The following is a 22,237-nucleotide window of genomic DNA, read 5'->3' as shown; positions in this document are numbered from 1 at the left end:
CCTTTAACTCATGTAACCTCATCTGAGGCACAGTAGAGCTAAATAAAGCTGCTGTTCCACAGCTATTTTCCTGCTGGTGTCAGTGGGCCGGAGGGAAAGGAAAATCTCTTGCTTACTTCGAAATGCATTGTGCCACCAGGGCCCTTAACTGGTCAGCTGCAGAAGAGTTTAATGGGCAGGAAGGAAAGGTTAACCATCTTTGTCAAATCCTTCCAGAGAGTGGATACTTACTCTAGCAGAAGGGCTTATGGAATAATTAGAGGGGCCTCAAAGGGATCAGAGGCTAGTTTGTGTTTTCTATCCACTTCCTTTTGTCTGCCTCTTTCTGTCTTTCACTGGCAGTGCTTTAAATGACTTTTAGGTGATAAAAGAGAAAGGCTTAGTAAGCCAAGGTACATGTATTATAAACTATTAGATTGCCTAAACACTGCCAGGGTGTTATGGAACCTTTCTTCAGTGAGATCACACAGCTGAAACGTCCTTCCCTTCTGGAAGGGATTACACTGAGCCTGATTTCTTTAAGAAACTATACCTTGGGAAATGGTTCTCTTACTCTATAGGCCACAAGGCAATGTCACACTGAGAGATTACCTGAGCTATACACTCCAAAGCCTATAGCAGGCAGAAGACATCCACAGAAATGTACGTAATGGTGAAGAATTGTATTGCTGATGCATAGTCAACCCCACTCTGCTCTGCAGGTCGGATCCTAATGGCCACATCTTCTCTCCCTGAAAAGACAAGGAGGCATTTGGTATAATCTCTCTTCGACCTCTGATTTAGGGGGAAAAATTGAGGAAAATTCCGTTTCAATTTGTTTCAGATAATTTGCCCAAATTCACAAGTGTCTTTATACATTGGGATGGAAAGAACTGGAAATTGAAAAAAAAAAATCAAATGTGCAGAAAAACAGAAGTCGGCTGATTGGTCCATCCAGGCCCAAGGTACTGAGTGCTTACCTCTGAAAGGCCTGGCTTTGAATCCCTGTGTGCTTAATAGTGCTGAATTGAAGTTGCCACTTCTTTTTTTAAGGCTCCTCTGTAACATCTATACAGCCAAGAAATACAACACAATCTCCATGTTGGAAATTACCAATTAAATCTGACCAGTGACTGTGCTAATTGGGAAATTCTGGGAGTTGTCATTCAAAATAGCCTTTTGAACTCTGGAGGAGAGTCCTTCGTTTCCTCCAACAGCGTTAAATTATTAGGGGCTTGTATCCATGGTGAAACAAGACATCCTTCACTTTTAAAATTCATTATGACATTGGGGGGGCAGTTTGGTTGAATATTTTCCAGGGCGCTAACTTCTTTAACAGTTGGGTATATGTGTAAAAAAAAATTATCAGAGAATTCTTTTCAGGCAAATTTTGGCTCATCTCATTATAATTTTGTCCCAGAGCCTTGTGTAAGAACTACCAGAATGTCCTCGCGCGCAGGAGGGGTGCATTTTCGCGCCCTCGAACTGGGCGATGGCGTTTGCTCACCTGGCCCCCGGAAGAGGCAAACAACGGGGCCACATGACAGGTGACTGGGGCTGGATGCTATATAAGGAAGCTGCTGCTTTATGAGGTTGCTCTTTCGCTTTGGCACCCACCCGCCCACCCTCTTTCTAGTGTGTTTTGGGGGTCGCCTTTTTGGGGCCGGATAGGAATTTTTGATCCCCATCCTGATTGGCCGTGGATGGGGGGATTTTTCGCCTATCCCACACTGGAAAAGGGTTTCTTGGTTGGCACTTTAGGGTGGTTTATCTTCGGTCACACTGGCGGGTAGTGCGGGAATAACTGGTTGTCTCGGTGTGTCCCCCCTTTTATAATTACGATAAAGCCAACAGCGCGTGGCTCCTCACGGCCCTGGTGATCGTGCGATCACAGGGTCGGGAGCAGCTGATGTGCTGGGCCACTTTCGGACCGGGAGTCATCAATATAGATGGCTCAGGGTCCGGGGTGTTTAATTGCGGCCTTACAGGTTCCTCCGGTCGTTAGACAGCTGGAACCTGGGGGCCGGGGACTCGCCCATTGACTGATATGGAATCATTGGATGACATGGAGTTATTTCCCCGCACTACCACAGGCCCCCTCAGTTTTGGATTGGCTTATTGATTGAATTGATTTGGTTTCAATAAAGTGTGGCCCATTTTAAAATCCAAAGAATCGTTGTCTTGCGTCTTTATTCTGGGGCTTAGGGGAGCAATAGTTCTGGCCCAAGATTTAGAGCTCTCACTCTCACCATGAGTTACAGTCTCAAGTGTCAGGAAATTTAAGTAACAAAGCAGAACTACTAAATAACAGATCAGAATGCTTATGATATTAACCCTGTCAGATGGTGGGTAATTAACTTAAAAGCCCTTAATAGACACAGCAATAACTGACTGCCAAAGTTTGATAGGTTAAACCAGTGAACCACTACAATATCTAAATATCTATTGTTATGGCAATTGTTCCATAAATACTGCATTTTGCAAGCTGGGAGACAGTTTTCAAAGGCTTATATTTCTTCTAGTAGCAAAACTGTTCACCTTTCCAAGAAAGATTTACACAGCATATAATGAAAGAAGTTGAACTGTGCTAAATTTTGTGATATGTGCACCACAAAGAGTTTTCTCATTTTCTTTTTTTCAGCAGATGGCAAAATATTTAGCAATTGAAATTCAAGGCGAGGGAAATAGTGCACAATGCAAGAGGCAATTTAGATTAGAGCTGTTCAGTATATGAGAATAAGGCACATTTGCTAATAACAAAAGGGAGTAATTGTGTTAAGAAATGATGGCCCTGTTTTCTTAAATATAGTAGTACAGGAATACCCTATATAGATAGGAAAATGATCTCAGGAAGCTAGCAAAAGTGCACTTCTGTACAAGTCTGCTTTGAAGTAAATTCTATTATATTTGATGGGACTTAATCCCAGGTCAGGTGGGGCACAACTGCAGGCTAATTTAATATCTGGCATGTAAACCTGATTTTAAGTTTTGTGTTCCCTTGCAGCTTTTAATGCATAATAAAACATCTGAAATGTTGCTTACAACTGCTATCTTTCTTCCTTTTTTTACTTTTGTGTTCAGGACACACATGGGTGAATCAGTCTGTTCTGCTCCCTGTAACATTCATGTTCACTCATAGGTTTGTTCCATATCCTGTTGCCCTATTAATTGGCCCTCTTTTAAAAAATCTATAAAAATCACACTAGATATTTAGATACATATATCTAAATATATTTTCTGTCAATGTTTGCATTTCTAGAGGTGTATTCTCTTTAAGTATGCTATCTTAAAGTCTTTTGATATGGCTTTTTAGATAAGAACTGGTTCAGAGCTGGGTCAAATGTTTAGGAAGCCCAACAGCCAGTGGATAGCTCTGCTTCTATCTACACATTCAACTAGGTTGTGCACGGACCAGATTGGTTTATATTGGAATTCATAAAGACAGAAGAATTTCTTAAGAACACCTAGCTGAATAGAAGCATGTTCTGCCAGAATTACCTGTAAGTAGGCCAAGCTTTTATTTAACTAAGTGGCGACCAAGTATATAACCAGTCCAAAGGTTCCTTATAGGAATGAAACTTTTGGATTAACCCAAAACATGGACAAAAACATGAATTTTTTTACAGGACTTTGATTTTTTTGTGTTCTTTTGTTTAATTTCTGAAAGACAGCCTTTGCAATTAGAGACACTGACTGGCAGGGAGACAGAAATCTCCCCATATTATCAGCAGGTTTTTTGGGGAGGGGCTTTGTATTTTTTGCCTTTATTTGTTTCTTTGCTTTACCTAGTTTTGGGGAAAAGGGGCAGCATTTTTTATGTTGGTTTTGTTAATTTACCAAAAGCCTTGACTGCTTTTTGGAAGTAGTGTTTAAGGGTTCTTTGGGGGTTTTGAGTTGATTCTACACTGCTTGTTTTGCCCCTGCCTTTTTAGAGTAATTTAAGAAGAGTTCTTTAGGGCTTTTTGACAAGTGCCAGATAGAATGCAAATAGGGAAAGCCAAAATGAAAGAACCCCAAAGAACCAGTCCCCCTCATATTTAATGAAAGGTAAAGAACTCAAAAGACCCTAAAATGAATGAGGCACTGCCCTAAAAGAACTCAAAATGAATGAAATCTCAAAATTTTCCCCACTTCCCAAAAAAGCAAGCTGTTGCAACGGTTCTAAGGGAAAGGTTTCATTATGCATGTTTTCTCCTTTCTATAAGCTCCTTCTTCTTGGTTTGGCTTGGGGGGGGTGATGGAAGTGCTGAAGAGCTATCAGAATCACATGGGTGGTATGTTGTGACATCTGTATTAAAGAAACAGTTGTAGTTTGCCACCTATTTTACCCAACTCTGTTCCAGCCCTTATTGCAGACCATGTATCAGGATTGACCCAATGTGGTTTTTTTTCTTTCTGTCTAAGGCAGAAAGGGCATGCTGCTTGAGGCAAACCAGCATTTTATTCCTTCCACAAACAACCAAAATAGCTTGCATAGTACCCAAAGCCACCCAATATATTTTGGCAGAGGAAACAGAAGGTGCCACAAACACCACTTCTTTTATGAAAATAGCAATAACAAATGATATTCTGTAACACCATACACCCAAGGGGCAGCTGGCAACATTTTGTTTCCTGAGGCAAAGAACAAGATGGCCTCCACTCTATTCCAGAGACACTGAGAGGACTGGCTACTGAATCTTACTTCAGCAATTTTGACCTGTAGCAGGGTAGTTGCCATGTCACAGGAAAAACTGTGTAGCACATACAGCAATGCCCTCCAACCTCTTGCAACTGTTTAGTGTCCCTCCAGCATCTGCTACTTGAGGCAGCTGCCTCAATCTGCCTAATGGCTGGGTCAGTTCTGGCCCCTCTCTATTGCTTTATCTTGGCAACAAAAATTAAGCATGGGCATTTCCTTTCACTCTCCACCATTCCACTGGATACTGACAATGCAAAGATCTCCTCACTTACGAAGTTTGTTGACCAAATTTGGGCAAATCACTGTGTCCCACCTCAACTTGCCTCACACTTACGAAGCTCAGGGTCCATCTAAAAATGAACTGCTCAGTGATTTAGGTCAGAGGTTGGGAGTTCAATTCCCCACTGTGCCTCCTTGTTACGCTGGACTCTATGATCCATAGACTCTCTTCCAGCTCTGCAGTTCTAAGATGACGACAACAACGATACTGGAGAGGGAGGGGAGTTTCCTTCAATTAACTCATTTTCTCTCTTTCAATAGGATTTCTTGAGAGATATCCTGACAATTCAATTTGTAATTTGTAAATTTGACTAGCTCCACCTTTCAATGACCAACCATGAAACAAATCTTGCTGAAACCAAAACAGACAGATATAATGTGTCATGATGAACAGATGTACTTTACCAACTGTGTGAGTGCTGCCTTGTAAAATCATCCTGTGAATATTGTGTAGTTTGATGTGAGTTATAAAAGACTTACAGCATCAACACCCCCAACTATGCAGTTACTTTCAAAAAGAGGTGTGGAAACTTTGGCCTGCCATATATTTTGGCCTAAAACTCTCATCAGCCCCATCTATCATAGCTGATGACAAGTTTCTGTGGGACTTATGGGTCAAGACTTGTGGAGACTGGAAGTCTTTAAATCTTACCTGTCCCTGCCTTAAATGTTACAGTTTTAGAAGGTGCATGGGTGGGTGTCAAACATGTTCATGCTCTAACTAAAATATATTGTATGACCCTGAATTAATTGGACCCTGAATTTGTAAATATTGAATATCTTTTAAATCACTTTCTGCAAGGCAGTTTTTGTGTCTGCTCAACTCTTCCAAACTTCAAAAGAAGTAATTATTCAATCCAAATGGACGTCCAGGTATTTAGTCCAAATGGACTTCTTTAGTAATCCTCAAAGCAGTATGAGGAAGGTACTGTTTGGTAAACTGGTGACATTCTAAAGATGTAATATCCATATATTAAAAGTGTCTATAAAGTGAAAGTGCTAGAGGAATGGAATGCAAATGTATTCAGCTTTTCTCATCAGCCTCTCATCTAAGCCCAAATGCTTGGGATTAATCAAGCTTCTATAATGCAAGCATCATTGGGAAAGCAGTGAGAATGGGGAGGGTATTCAAAGCTATCTCTTGTAATAGAATAATATTAAGGTATTATCTATGCCAGCTTTCCTCACTTGAATGCTCTCTCCAGATGTTTTAGGCTCCAACCCCCAGTAGCAGCTGCAGTGGCAGCTGTGTCCAAGAGGTGGAAGTTGTTATGGAAAAAGTAGTCCAAAACGGACAGCTATGCACTGGAGATGCAATCCAAAATAATCTGAAAAGCACTAGATAGTGAAAAAAATGACAGCATGTTTAAAGTGGTTGAGTCATCCTTTGTGTAGAACACAGGAAGCTGCCTTATATTGAGTCAGGTTATTGGACCAGTACTGCCAACTCTAAATGGCAGTGGCTCTCTAGAGTTTTAGGCAATGCAACATTCTTTTCCAGCTCTATCTGGAGATCCTTGGTATTCCTTTGATGGTCTCCCATCCAAGTGCTAATCAGGCCCAGACCTCCTTAGCTTCTAAAATCTGGTAAGTCTGGAATGGTTCAGGGTGGTACAGTTGATCCTAATGCATATAAATGCAAGCAAGTGCTCCCAGAAAATTTCATTTTTTTGTCTTTTAGGGAGAAGTGCCTATGCTAAATCAGAGTCATCTCACTCTTTTTCTCGTGTGGAAATTAAAATTCAATGAATGTGAACAATGTGCTTATAGGTTTTTCATTCTGAAAATGTACAGAGTTGACCTCAAAATACGCACACGGAGTGATACAACTTTAGAGTTAAACGAGACAATATGTTAAAAATATGAATCCATTTAATTTTTGCTATTTAAATAGCAATCATGAGGCTGCTGGTTAATATGCATACAAGAACAGGAGAGGTGTTAAAAATGTGGTCACAGTGAAATTGCTCCCAAGCTGTTATTGATCCTAGGAGAGATGCTTCCCCTAGAGTCCATCCAGCATCATGCCAGAGTGGGCTTCTTGTCATAAAATAGGACTTTCCACATCCTCTCCTTTTTTCCAATTCCTATGGCACTCCCAGTCTGACCCTCCACATCAGATTTGGGTGACCTGTGAGGGACATTTGGTAAATTTTGGTCATTCCTTTTAGTCAGCAGAGTAAAAGAGAATTGTCCAGTCTCATCACTACCCCTCTCTTTGGTTTCCCCACACAAATTTGCACTTTGCTGCTATAAAATTACTCTAGAAGCATTAAAAATAGATAATTATGTCTTTACCATTTGTAGTTGCAGTCAGAAGAATAAGAAAGGGAAAAATTGAGTCTCTGCCATATGAAGAGAGATTCTCCCATGCTTGCTTCCTCATTGTAGGTCAGAGGAAGAAAGAGTGGCTATCGGAATAGGAGAATGCAAGCAAAACAGGAAAAATGAGCTGGAGCTTGCTTCAAATGCCAGAGATTGGTAAAACTTTACCAATAGTTACCAATAGGTGAGTGGCAGTGGCTCCCAGGCTCTGGAACACGCTCCCTCCCCCCCCCCCCCGAGATTTATCTGGCCCCCTCGCTGGGCATTTTCAAAACCCAACTCAAGACCTGGTTATATAGACAGGCCTTCCCCCCCCCCCCCGGGTCACTATGTAATTATCTTTCTTTATCTTTATCTATTCTGTTTTTTGTATTGATGTTGGAATCTGTTATTTTATATTAACTGTTTTTATTACGTTTTTTGTGAGTCGCCCAGAGTAGACTATGTTTAAATAGGTGGCATATAAGCTCAATCAATCAATCAATCAATCAATCAATCAATCAATCAGTCAATCAATCAATCAATGCCACTGATACGCAGTTTGAGTGCATGCAAGATTGTTATTTTCCAACAATGTGTTGTTTCATGAAGTGTCAGACTGACATAGCTGTTAACACCAAGAAGTATAGCATTGGGAAGTATTTTCATAAGGATGAAAGAATATTTTTTGAAGCCTCACTTTGGCCCTTAGACAGAAACTTTGAAGGGCAGGAAGTGGTCAGATTTTTTAAACAACAACAACAACAACAGAATATAACATTTTCCTATGAGAAAAGAATGTTTTTCATTTTCATTTTCACCTCAGCCATGGGAATCACTCTTGAATTAGGGGCTTTTTGATACATAATTTTCAGGCATTTCTCTGAATCAAATTAAATCTTTTTTTAAAAAAATTGTTAGATGAAAGCTAAATAAAGGATGAAAAAATATTAGGCCTTTTTTGCTGTTAAATTCTGAAACCAATTGGGAGTGCTGACTGTTAGAAATCTGAATTTCAATGTCATATTCTAGTATAACTTTTCATCTTTTAAACATTCCGAAGGGTGAAATTTGTAGACCAGCATTATATATAATATAATCATCTAGTGTAGTGGTTCCCAGCCTTGGTGATCTTCCACTGCAGGTCCCAGAAGCCTTCACCACCAGCTGTGCTGGCCAGGGTTTCTGGGTCCTCCCAAGGTTGGGAACCACTGATCTAGTGAATCATATTGAACAGACAGCATGATCCCCATTAGAAATGTTGTTGTTGTTTAGTCGTTTAGTCGTGTCCGACTCTTCGTGACCCCATGGACCAGAGCACGCCAGGCCCTCCTGTCTTCTACTGCCTCCCGGAGTTGTGTCAGGTTCATGTTGGTTGCTTCGCAGACACTGTCCAGCCATCTCATCCTCGGTCGTCCCCTTCTCCTCTTGCCATCACACCTTCCTAACATCAAGGTTTTTTCCAAGGACTCTTTTCTTCTCATAAGATGGCCAAAGTACTGGAGCCTCAGCTTCAGGATCTGTCCTTCAAGTGAGCATTCAGGGTTGATTTCCTTTAGAACTGATAGGTTTGTTCTCCTTGCAGTCCAGGGGATTCTCAAGAGCCTCCTCCAGCACCACAATTCAAAGGCATCAATTCTTCGGCGGTCTGCTTTCTTTATGGTCCAGCTCTCACTTCCATACATCATGACAGGAAAAACCATAGCTTTGACTATTCGGACTTTTGTTGGCAAGGTGATGTCTCTGCTTTTCAAGATGCTGTCAAGATTTGTCATCGCTTTCCTCCCAAGAAGAAGGCGCCTTTTAATTTCGGGGCTGCTGTCTCCATCTGCAGTGATCATGGAGCCCAGGAAGATAAAATTTGACACTGCCTCCATATCTTCCCCTTCTATTTCCCAGGAGGTGATGGGACCAGTGGCCATGATCTTAGTTTTTTTGATGTTGAGTTTCAGACCGTTTTTTGCACTCTCCTCTTTCACTCTCATTACAAGGTTCTTTAATTCCTCCTCACTTTCTGCCATCAGAGTGGTATCATCTGCATATCGGAGGTTGTTGATATTTCTTCCGGCAATCTTAATTCCGGCTTGGGTTTCTTCCAGTCCAGCCTTCCGCATGATGTATTCTGCATATAAGTTAAATAAGCTGGGGGACAATATACAGCCTTGCCGTACTCCTTTCCCAATTTTGAACCACTCAGTTGTTCCATGACCAGTTCTAACTGTTGCTTCCTGTCCCACATATAGGTTTCTCAGGAGACAGATAAAGTGGTCAGGCACTCCCATTTCTTTAAGAACTTGCCATAGTTTGCTGTGGTCCACACAGTCAAAGGCTTTCGCATAGTCAATGAAGCAGAAGTAGATATTTTTCTGGAACTCTCTGGCTTTCTCCATAATCCAGCGCAAGTTAGCAATTTGGTCTCGAGTTCCTCTGCCTCTTCGGAATCCAGCTTGTACTTCTGGGAGTTCTCGGTCCACACACTGCTGAAGCCTACCTTGTAGGATTTTGAGCATAACCTTGCTAGCGTGTGAAATGAGTGCAATTGTACGGTAGTTGGAGCATTCTTTGGCACTGCCTTTCTTTGGGATTGGGATGTAGACTGATCTTTTCCAATCCTCTGGCCACTGTTGAGTTTTCCAAACTTGCTGGCATATTGAATGTAGCACCTTAACAGCATCATCTTTCAAGAAAGATGAATTAGAAATGGCACCCCTGAATTTGCATTAACTGTGTAGAATTGATGAGACATAAAAGTTAATATCAGGAACAAATCATACTTTGCGCAAATACGTTGAGTACAGTGGTGCCCCGCATAGCGACGTTAATCCGTTCCAGGATTAACGTCGCTATCCGGATTCGTCGCTATGCGGGGGGAACCCCATAGGAACACATTAAACTCCGTTGAATGCGTTCCTATTGGGGGAAAACTCACCGCTATGCGGGGAATCCTCCATCCGGCCCCCATTCTCACCACCCAGTAAGCGAGGGCAGGGCGCGAAAACGCTGTGGGCGGCCATTTTGTTGACCCAGTGGCCATTTTGGAACCGCCGATCAGCTGTTCCCAAAACATCGCAATGCGAAGATCAGTAAGCGAAACGCTTACCGATCATCGCAATGCGATGTTTTGTCTATTAAAACATCGCAATGCAATCACATTAGCGATCACAAAAAATGTGTCGCTATGCGGATTCGTCATTAAACGGTGCGCTCGTTAAGCGAGGCACCACTGTATATCTATATGAAATCTCCATAGCTAGGCTTTTACCCCTCCAATCCTAGGTTAATTTCAGATTATCATTATTTCCATTCCTCTCAGAGGATACAAAAGATGACATGGCTCTTCAGTACCTTCTATCCTTCCAGATGACACATGCTTACACACACACATATACAGTATATGTTTCGAAATTTGACACTGAAAGGAAAATAATTTTATGCCAGTATAGAAGGCAGTCAGCTCTTTACTTCCTCTTGCTGAATCCTGAGTCAGTTCTAATTTGCTTCAGTTGGAACCTCAATTTTCCATTTAATTATAATCCAAATGATCACTTGACAAATGTGTTTGATGGAAAGGAAAAGTGAACCTTAAAGCCATTCTGTGGGGCACAGTGCGATTAATGAAAAGCCAAGCAATAATGAAACGCAATTAACTCCATACTGAGGTTGAAAACCTTCCACTCAGCAGCATGAAAAGGGGAGGGCAAAGTTGAGGGGTGTGGCAGTGCCAGGAAGTATACTTAATCAGGCTGGGGTGCTTACCTGAACCAAGTCTGGGTACACTGGGGGGTGCTAAAATGCCTCAGCAGTCCATCACTTCTGGTCTCCTTCAGCCATTTTAATTAACATGTTAATAAATTCCCTGGTAGATTTAAAGGCAAGTGACAAGTGTGAGGTGGAGGCAGAAATATAATCAAAGACAGCAAATTTGTAACCAGTTTAAAAGAAATCATTACTGCCTATTCAACTGCAGTGGACCTTTCTCCCTCCACCACCACCCTCCTCCCACCTCCACCTGAAGGAGAGATTGCTGTTCCAGAAAAAGATTTAAAAGTTAGCCCCCCACATATTAAGCAGAATTAATGATCTATTTGCTTAGATGCCATATATTACCTCCAGTTTATACATCCACTGGGTAAACGGTAGACATTACTTGGTCACTATGATAGATTTGAATGCAGGTAGGGATATCAATCAGCCTCAGCAACTGATTAGTTGTTTGTGTCTTTGACAGGCTCCTCCATCTCACTGAATGAAAGCTTGCTGATTGCCCCACACTTCTCTCCACATTCATTGCCTTCCACTGCCACTATATTATACGGCTAATGCTGATGGTGGAAAATCCTCCCTGACAGCTCACAGTGAATTTCTCCCATTCCTTTATCATTACATGCCCATTACTCCATGTTTCATTGGGGACCGGAATGACGGTGCAAGACGGTCAAGGATATTGGGCACTCCTAATCCCTGTTTATCAACTGAAATGGTATCAGTGGAGACAGCTTAGTTTATTAAGGACACCAGAGCTGTAAGACAGGATGGGTAAAGTGGCATAAGATCCCTCATGTTGGATAACCGGGTGGGCTAAATCCAATGTTAAACAAACAGGATTGTGCTCTGTTGATGGTCATTTTCCTTCCCCTGCTTGCAGTTCTTCATTGTGGAAAACAGATGTGGCTGCACTTCCAATCCTGTGAGGTAGGAGCCATAGACAAGTGGCCTTTGGTTAATTCCTCAGAAGTAGGAAGGCATTATTCTGATATTAAATAACTCTTACATCCCAAATGTGTGTTAGGGAAAACAAGCCTTTCAGCATCTGTGCAACCTCCTCTAAACTGACTAAATTAGCATGGCTGACACAGGGATGTAGCTGACACTCTGGATAGGCAAAAGGGCAAATGAACTCTGAATTCTAATTCAATACTGTTTTTTAAAATAGCTACCTGCTTGTAAAATAAAAATGAACAAAGCAAATCATTAGCTAAGTATGTTTATCTTACTTACAGGAACAACTCAGTCAAAGAGGTTTCAGGGAAATGATGATCCTCTCACAGCTTAAGGCTGGTCTTTCCTTATCATTGTCCCTTTTCAACAGGATGCACACTGTTTATATACTGCCCCATAGCGCTTAAAGCACTCTCTGGGTGGTTTACAATCTAATTAGGCAGGGTACACATTGTTCCCTCCAGCAATCTGGATACTCCGTTTACTGACCTTGGAAGGATGAAAGACCGAGTCCACTTTGAGCTGACTCCCTCAGCCTGGGATTGAAAGGTCATGAGCAGAGCCTCTGACTGCAATACTTATACAGCAAAGTGTGCTGCTATACACCGCCCCATGGCACAGTGATTAAAGGAAGTCTCTGTCACAGATAACCACATTTCTCAGGTGGCTGGGCCATTTGCAGAGAGAGAAATTCAGACAAACCAATCAGTATCCTTGGAGGATTTGTTAATTATACACACACACATGTTTTCACAGGTGTCTAGCCTGAATCATGAGGGATTTTGTTGTATCTACATTTCCCTTGATAACTGGCATTACTGAAAAAGAAAGGGGGATGTTGGATCTGTTACAACCACATGCTTCCTAATCTGGCCCAGAGGGTCCCTGGCCCTCTTAAACAGAATTGAGTAGTACAAGTACTGCATGTGGTGGGGGACAAGGCATTTCAATCCACCAGTGATATCCACCAAAAAATAACCTTGTTTTTCAATACAGGGCAAGTGGGGGGAGGAGATTCCGAATGACTGATAGCCACTGTTCTAACAAGAAATGAAGAGGTGTCTGGGAAAGCTGTGAAACTAACACTTCTGGCTTGATTTTTGAAACTTTTATGATATTTCTGACCACCCACAGCTCTGCAGTGCCCACCCTGATGAAGACCTGTACGGGGTCAAAAACTAATTGGTGTTTGTGATTTTCTTAGTGGTCTGTGGTGATCACCCTGTTTTGGCTCATGTATGAGGTTATTTGCATATACCAATGGGAGCTGTTGGGAGGCAGAGCCAGAGAAACCAGAAGGGAGTGGTGAGTCATATAAGAGTAGTGAATTAGTTCAGGGGGATTAGAGACACAGAGTTTTGAGAAGGGAAATAGAAAGGTCTGAAAAGAAAGGAAGGTAGTTTGGGTTTGAGGCAGAGAGAGAATTTAAGAATTGAATAGTCAGAGTGGTATCTGTATTAGTTAAGATAGAAATGGTTAAAGGAAAATAATGAAGCTTTGTGTAACTTTAAGAATGTGCTTAAGAACTATTTCTGAAACAACTTGTAACCAATAAACCTGTTTTTATTCCAAAGTTAAGTACTGAATGGACCTCAGTTTTTCATAGGAAACATAGCTGATAAAGAGATCAACTGGCAGCAGCGAGGTAAATGACGTGTTGGGATATTCACGTGAGCTCTGTGTTTGGTGAAACAAGCAGGGGCCATGGGGTAAATGGCACAATTGGTGTCCAGTGGCGGGATATGAAATAATCCAGTAAAACCAAAGTTTAAAAGTGAATTTTATGGAGTCATGGGTACCTTTTAGTCAGAGGACTGTGGTGCAGAAGTGGGTGACTTGCTAGAGCTTTTGTGGAAAATCTTAGCTGTGGGGCTTCTGAACCCAGATCTGGGTGAACTAAAGATAGTTAACCAACTTTTAAGGAAAAATTCTTTTTTGTTTACCTCAGGATTTGAGAGACCCAGTGGCTAGCTTGAAATCCAAGGCTCTGAGAGATAAGGGACCAGTGTTGGATGTGGAAGCCAAGGTCAGAGGAGATCTGAGGTGAAAGGAAAATAAAAGCAGATGCTTGAAATTAAAATTATTTTGGTGTCTGAGAGCAAGAACTGCTCAGACATAGAGACACCGTAACTAGGTTGACAGAGTTGCGGTATTACCAGGATGCATCAGGTGGTGCTAACCGAAAGGATTTCCCTGAGAGATGATGCCAAGCAATAAAGCCATGTTGATAGCAGAATAGTTGTATTATTTATAGGATATATACATACATGTACAGTTTAGTCCTTATTTCCAGTCCCAAGCCATACACAGCAGTTTCCACAGAATTCAATGCATAAATCAGAGTCAAAGTCCTTATAAATTAATTCAGCAGTCAAATACCATATGTTCAGTCCAGTAGCCAGATTTCTTCTTCCAATATACAGCACAAAGACACGGCTTCTTCCAGGATACTCCAGCACAACAACACTAACCCACACCACCACAGAGTGTGTGGGCTAGGTCTGCTAGCTTTATCCCAAGGTTAGCCAATCCTGGGATTGTTCTTTCAGCTGTTACAATTTACTCAGCTGGATAAATTCTAGCTTTGCTTGTTTCTTTAGTAATGATCCTTACAAATACTTATCGCACAGTACAAAACTGTATTTAACAATTCCTCCAGGTTTCTCCCAAACCTGTCAAAGGTTGTGAACTGGAGAGCAGCAGAGAAAGCAGCTGAGTGAAGCAAGACCAATGTAGTTACTGGAATAAACAACAGAAAGACAGGTCCTTTTTAAAAGCAGTAGAGACATAAAAACTAATTCAATCAAACTTAAACATGCTACTCAAACGTAGCCAAAAAAGGGAGTCAGGAGGCAGAAAGTTTACCTCAGGAAGTGGAGGGAAATGGAGATCCTCTAGCTCCAGTGGAACAGGAGGAGACTGATGAGAGTGTTTTAGAAAGACCCGGTGTTCTAAACTCCCAAGATTTTGAAAAATGGAAGTTGGAACAGGAATTCAGGCTTAGAGAAAAGGAACTAGAGATTAAGGAGAGGGAGAGAGCTGAGGCCAGACAAATGAAATTTCAAACAGAGATGAAAAAACTGGAATTAGCTGTGCAAAATACTACTACTACTACTACTACTACTACTACTACTACTACTACTACTACTAATAATAATAATAATAATAATAATAATAATAATAATAATAATAATAATAATAATGATGATGGTACTATTCCATCCACAGTAGATCTGAAGAAATTCTCTCAGTACAAACAGGGAGATAATCCAGAATCATTTCTTATCTTATTTGAAAGAGTGTGCTGGGACTTTGGAATAAGTAATGAGGAGAAAATGATAATTTTAAAATCTAGGATTGGGGATGCATTTGAACAAAGATATTCTCAAATGCCTAGAGAAGCCAGAGACTTTGAGGCATATAAAAAGCTTGTGTACTCTAGATTTGGGATTGATGCTGAACATCTCAGGAGAAAATTCAGGTCAATTAATAAGAAACCTGATGAATCATTTGCTCAGTTAGGGGCGTGTGCGGCTCAGTTTTTGAATAGGTGTTTGAAGCAAAAATCTGTAAACATATTAGATCAAATGAAGAATTTAATTGGGTTAGAACAGTTTTATTCTGTGTTACCAGCAGAACTGAGGTATTTAGTTAAAGACAAAGATCTTAAAGCTATTCGACAGGCTTAAGAAATCTGCTCAATGTTGGAGGGTGGTACTTCACAACTACCTGGAGCACTTTAGTTAGCAAAGAACCTGATAGCATGTTGGCTTGTATGTTTAAAGATAAAGAGGCCTGGGGGAACAAGCGGGATCACAGAGGAGCCTTCCTCATTGACTGTAGTCCTGAGTATTCATTGTGAATGATGGCATCAATTTGCTAGGAGTCCTCAAAGAAGACAGGTTCTTTGGGATTCACTCATTAATAGAGCATCTTGAAGTCGCAATTAAAAATTCACAACCTGCTGAAGATCATTCTTCAATCTCCTGAAAGGAATTTGTCAGGTTCTTGCTTGAAACCTCAACCAAACCCAAGCTACGCTGTCAGGGCTTGAATTTCAGTGGTGCAGATCTCTCTTGTTGAGATCTCTGGTACATCAACTTCAAGATGGCCAACTTGAGCTGATGCAATTTAGCCCATGCCAACCTGTGTTGTGCAAATCTGGAAAGATCAGATCTTTCTGGATCAATTCTAGATTGTGCCACCCTCCAGGGCATGAAGATGCTTTGTTCTAATGCAGAGGGTGCATCGCTGAAAGGGTCCAACTTTGAGGACCCCTCGGGTCCGAAAGCTAACCTGGAAGGTGCCAACTTGAAAGGCATTGATATGGAAGGGAGTCAGATGACCAGAATCAACCTGAGAATTGCAAATCTGAAGAATGCAAAGTTGAAAAACTGTAACCTGAGAGGAGCAACCCTTGTAGGAACTGATTTGGAGAACTGTGATCTTTTGGCCTGTGATCTACAAGAAGCCAACCTAAGGGGATTGAAAGTGAGAGGGGCAATATTTGAAGAGATGCTGACCCCGCTACACATGTCTCAAAGCATCAGATAGATTGTCCAGAAGAATGTGACTTATGCTGCAGGCCGTCCTCTCCCTTTACCATAGGAGTGGCACTCTTTTCCCGAATTAAGTTTCTCAGTGGTGCCTAAGGAACTACCTCTAGTGACACAGATATGCAACCGTCCCTCTTCCTGGGCATAGGAATAGATGTTGAACTGAATCGTGAAAAATGTCAGGTTTTAGGATTTGGCGTTTTTGCTGTTGTTGCCCAAACATGCTGACCCTTCTGCACCACCTCACTCTAGAATTTTTTAGGCATCCTTCAGTCTCGAGAGACTATGGCAACATGCTCTGTATGGAGGACTTGGAACAGCATCTAGTGTGGCTGAGAAGGCCAATTCGAGAGTGGCAATCCCTTTCCATGTTGTTTTGACACTGTAGGTGAAGCTGGAGTGTCCTCTCCAGAGCACGAAGCCTGGGAAAAAAATATGGAGGATAGGCTGTTACCCAAGCAGCAAATTGTCTGCTTCGTGCCATGAAAATATGCAGAGTTAATTGATTGAAGACACAGACCCGTTCTTCTTCTATAGCAAGACATGTGTATTATAAAAAATGTGCAAATATACAGACCGGCAGCACTTTGGCGTAGCAGGCAATGATCAGACAAACTGGCATAGAGGATAGCAGCAAGTGATAGAAGGAGAAGAAAACATTATGTACACACTGTTCTCTTATATACATTTACAGAACTTCTTCTGTCCAATCACTGGACACATTACATCATCTTCTCCACCTGTGTATCATCTCTTCTTCAGACATTGCATCATCCTCTTCTCTGTCACAGTGACTCAGCAGTCACACATCTATTCATTATGGAAGCTGATTAATATCATATTTAATCCAGGTTCAGGCCTACAAAAATTAAAATATCCTGACACCCCTCCTAATTATTTATGCCTGAACAAAACACATTCCCAACTCTTTAATACATTCTCTTACATTATCACAAGAACCAGACATTTTATAACTTTCCTTTAAACATACATTTGCTACTTATAACTTTATGTTCTGTATGCAACTCACTTTCAAAAAACACTTTGTACTTTTCCAGGTACCTCATCTCTTCATCCATGACATCTTGCCACTCTCTTCTTTCAAATTTAGGAAGTTCCATCACTTCCTCATAATTTCTAGGTTCTATGTACACATGACAAACCCTTACTTCACCTACTCCAAATCTTTTGGGTGGTACACCTTTGTTTGCCCTCTCAGACCTCCTAGGACCCTGTGTTTCTGGTTCTTTCTCTATTTCACTAACTTCTTCTTCTTCATTTGCATCTTCATCTTCTTCAACCGTGGACCTCGTGTCTTCTTCATGTGTTCCTAACTGCCTATTCTGACTCCTCCTTGTGCCATTTATTGGGATAAAAACTTGTGAATTAGCATGTACTTTATCCCAATTTTCACTGTTCGGCTTTGCAATAAGGCCTGTAAATGTGAAAACAGTAAAAAGAGGTCTTTATCAATAGAAGGGGACAAGTCTGGATGATTGTGAGGCAGAGAGAACTGGCCCACTGGTCCCTGTCCGGCCGGTTGACAGGTCGGATTTCCAAGGGACATTATTGGTATCACATCAGGGGAAATTTAGAACAATTTAATTTGATGTGATTAATCTATGTTTTTATTATATGCAGTTTTAATGTTATTGTAAATGTTTTATTCATCACTAATGTTTATGCTTAGTTATTATTTGTCAATTTGATTTGTTTAATATTTTATAGTGTATTTTTTCTTTTCTTTTTTGTTCTTCCCTCTTTTCTATCTGTATTATTTTTGTTTCTGTCTTCTGCCAGTTGCATAGAGACCCACAGTGGACCTGATGGAACAGGAAGGGGGGAGGGCGTTGGAGGGGGCAGCCATTGAGGTGGTGCTAGGTAGGGGAAGGAATGGCGGTGGGGGTAGAACACGCCCGTGTGGGAGAAGAGAGGTTAGATATCTTACATCTATCCCCTCTTCTAGTCCTACCTCCAACCAAATGGTATCAGGTGACCACATCAGCAAACCCTCGAGCCACACGGTGCTGTTGATGAATGCCAGGTCAGTACAAAATAAAACTGCCCTCATCCATGATGTAATTCTGGATGAGGGTGCTGACCTGGCGTGCATTACTGAGACCTGGGTGGGAGAGGAAGGTGGTGTCCCCCTCTCCCAGCTGTGTCCTCCTGGGTACTCAGTCCAGCACCAGTGTCGCTCAGAGGGTCGGGGAGGGGGAGTTGCTATAGTCTATAGGAGTTCTATCTCCTTGACCAGGCTTCCTATCCCTTTGAGAGGAGGTCTTGAGGGCCTGTATTGTGTGTTGGGCTTGCGAGACAGATTAGGGATTCTGTTGGTGTACCGCCCACCCTGCTGCGTACCAACAGTCTCCCTACCTGAGCTGACGGAGGTGGTCTCGGACCTGGTGTTGAGGACTCCCAGGCTGTTGGTGCTGGGGGACCTCAACATCCATGCTGAGGCTGCCTTGACTGGGGTGGCTCAGGACTTCATGGCCGCCATGACAACCATGGGGCTGTCTCAATGTGTCATCGGCCCGACACATGAGAAGGGCCACACCTTGGACCTGGTTTTCACAACGGGACTGGAAGGTGGTGGTTTGGATGTGGAGGGGCTGGTCGTGACCCCATTGTCATGGTCAGACCACTTCCTGGTCAAGTTTAGTCTATTAGCTTCTTCTTCCCTCTGCAAGGGTGGGGGATCGATTAAGATGATCCGCCCCCGGAGACTAATGGATCCGGATGGTTTCCTGAATGCTCTGGGGGAGTATCCGTCTGATATGGTCGGCGCTCCTGTCGAAGCTCAGGTCACCCTATGGAATAGGGAGATGACCCGGGCGGTTGACACGATTGCGCCTAAGCGCCCTCTCCCTGCTCACCGAGCCCAGACAGCTCCTTGGTATACTTCTGAACTGCGGGCGATGAAGCGAGAGGGGAGACGGCTAGAGCGCAGGTGGAGGAAATCCCGCTGGGAGTCTGACCGAACACGACTTAGAGCCCATTATCGGGCCTATTTCATGGCAATACGGCTGGTGAAACGGCAATATTTCTCCAGCCGCATTGCTTCCTCAGAATGTTGTCCAGAAGAGCTGTTTCAGGTGGTCCGGGATCTTCTTCAACCGGGAAATCCGGTGGAGGTCCCGGACTGCTCATCAGCTCGCTGTGATGAGTTTGCTATTCATTTTGAGGAAAAAAATCGCTCAGATTCGCAATGGGCTGGACTCCACTGTTACTGCAAAATCGGAAGATGTGCCCATTGTGCCGTGCTTAGGTCAAACTTAAATGGATGAGTTTCAATTGTTGAGACCCGAGGATGTGGACAGGGTGCTTGGATCTGTCCGTTCTACCACCACGCCGCTCGACCCTTGCCCATCTTGGCTAATTGGAAGATCTCCCAGGGGGGTTCGCACTTGGGTCCAGGAGGCTGTGAACGCCTCTTTGAGAGAGGGAGTGGTCCCTACCGCCTTGAAAGAGGCGGTGATTCGACCACTCCTTAAAAAGCCTAACCTGGACCCAAGGCTGGTGGTTAACTACCAACCAGTGGCGAACCTCCCTTATTTGGGCAAGGTGTTGGAGCGGGTTGTGGCCGGGCAACTCCAGGCGCTGCTGGATGAAACGGATTTTCTGGATCCATTTCAATCGGGTTTCAGGCCGGGTTTTGGTACAGAGACTGCCTTGGTCGCCCTGTATGATGACCTTTGCCGGGAGAGAGACAGGGGGAGTGTGACCCTGTTGATACTCCTGGACCTCTCAGCAGCTTTCGACACCATCAACCATGGTATCTTCTGGATAGGCTGGGTTGGGAGTTAGGGGCACCGCTTTATGGTGGTTCTGCTCCTTCCTGGCTGACTGTGTTCAGAGGGTGGTGCTGGGGGACAGTTGCTCTGCCCCATGGCAGTTATGTCATGGGGTTCCTCAGGGCTCAATACTGTCCCCCATGCTGTTCAACATCTACATGAAACCGCTGGGAGAGGTCATCAGGAGGTTTGGGCTGAGGAGTCAGCAATATGCTGACGACACTCAGCTCTACCTCTCGTTTTCCACCAATCCAGGTGAGGCGGTTTCTGTGCTGAACTCGTGTCTGGACCTGATAATGGACTGGATGAGGGTTAATAAATTGAAACTCAATCCAGACAAGACGGAAGTGCTGCTAGTGGGTGCTTTGCCGGACAGGTTGGAGGGCCATTTCCCTGTCCTGAATGGGGTTACACTCCCCCTAAGGGACAGGGTCCGCAGCCTGGGGGTGCTCCTGGACCCCAGTCTAACTTTGGAAGCTCAGGTGGACTCGGTGGCCAGGGGCGCCTTCCTTCAGCTGTGGAAATTATACCAGCTACGGCCCTACCTGGACGAGCGGAGTCTCATGACAGTTACAGACGCACTGGTAACATCTCGTATTGATTATTGCAATGCGCTCTACGTGGGGCTGCCTTTGAAGACGGTCCGGCGACTGCAACTGGTCCAGAATCGAGCTGCGCGGCTGGTGAGTGGTGGGGCCGCCAGAGAGCACATCAAGCCGATTCTGTACAATTTACACTGGTTACCAGTTGCTGTCCGGGCCCAATTCAAAGTGCTTGTTTTGACATATAAAGCCCTAAACGGCTTGGGCCCTGGATACTTGAAGGACCGCCTCCTTCCATATGAGCCTACCCGGCTATTAAGATCTAGCCAGGGGGCCCTTTTGAAAGAGCCATCCCTCAAGGAGGTAAGAGGGATGGCTTGTAGACAAAGGGCCTTCTCGGCAGCTGCCCCCAGACTATGGAACGCCCTCCCAACTGAAATTCGCCTGGCGCCGACACTGATGATATTTTGGCGCCAGGTCAAAACCTTCCTGTTCCAGAAGGCTTTTAATTGAAATAACATTAACTGTGGGTCTTGATGATGGCAATTTAAATTTTAATTTGTATTTTAATCGTATTTTAATCATTTTATATTTTATTGTGTTGAATTTTAATTTTTGTAAGCCGCCCAGAGACCTTTGGGTAGAGTGGGCGGCATATAAATTAAATAAATAAATAAATAATAAAATAAATAAGTATGAGAAAGGCAAATGAAGGAGAAGTCTGTAAACATACTGGGTATCCACAACAAGATTGAAATCATCATGAGCAAAGATATCAAAAGCCAATATCACTGCAGCCAATTCAGAACGCTGCGCAGATGACTGATGATTCATAAATTTTGACATCCACTGACCCTCTAAATCTTGCCACACCACCACACCACGGGTAGGAAAACCATCTGTGAAGAGAGTTCTTGCATTTACTAACGGCTGGAGAGAAAAACAAGTAGTTAATTGGTAGGAAACAGAAGAAAGAAAGGTTAAACGCTTGTCCTTCGGTGGATTGGGAAGAACAGTTCCAAAGAAATCTGCGAAGGCAACCTGAAATGCAGAGGAAGTCTGTAAAAGCTTCTCAACATCACCCTGTAAAAAAGGAAGATACACAAAATTTATGTCCATCCCTGACTGTTGACAACATCGAAAATTTATGTCCATCCCTGACTGTTGACAACATCGGGAACGAGCCTTAGAAAACAAGTCAGCAACAGCTTCAATCCAAGGGTACAAATTCCTAGAAGGCATGTGAGGAAGATGAAGCCACTCAACTATAGCAATACAATCCTTGGTGTCGGGTGTATATAGGATTGCAGTCGGAAGTGATGGCGTGGATAAAATTGCACAGGAGAGTGGAGAGCCATACTTTGGGACTCTGTCAACAGCTTG

At 43.0% G+C, this 22,237-nt stretch overlaps 1 pseudogene; it reads left to right on the top strand.

Moving 5' to 3' along the window:
• The first annotated feature begins 1,471 nt into the window (after positions 1-1,471).
• Positions 1,472-16,516, top strand: LOC110073567 (BTB/POZ domain-containing protein KCTD9 pseudogene; annotated as a pseudogene).
• Positions 16,517-22,237: the final 5,721 nt, after the last annotated feature.

This window comes from Pogona vitticeps, chromosome 2, assembly GCF_051106095.1.
Source record: "Pogona vitticeps strain Pit_001003342236 chromosome 2, PviZW2.1, whole genome shotgun sequence".
In the NCBI taxonomy this organism is placed as follows: Eukaryota; Metazoa; Chordata; class Lepidosauria; order Squamata; family Agamidae; genus Pogona; species Pogona vitticeps.
Note: the sequence above shows the minus strand (reverse complement) of the source record. Positions and strands in the feature narration are given on the sequence as shown.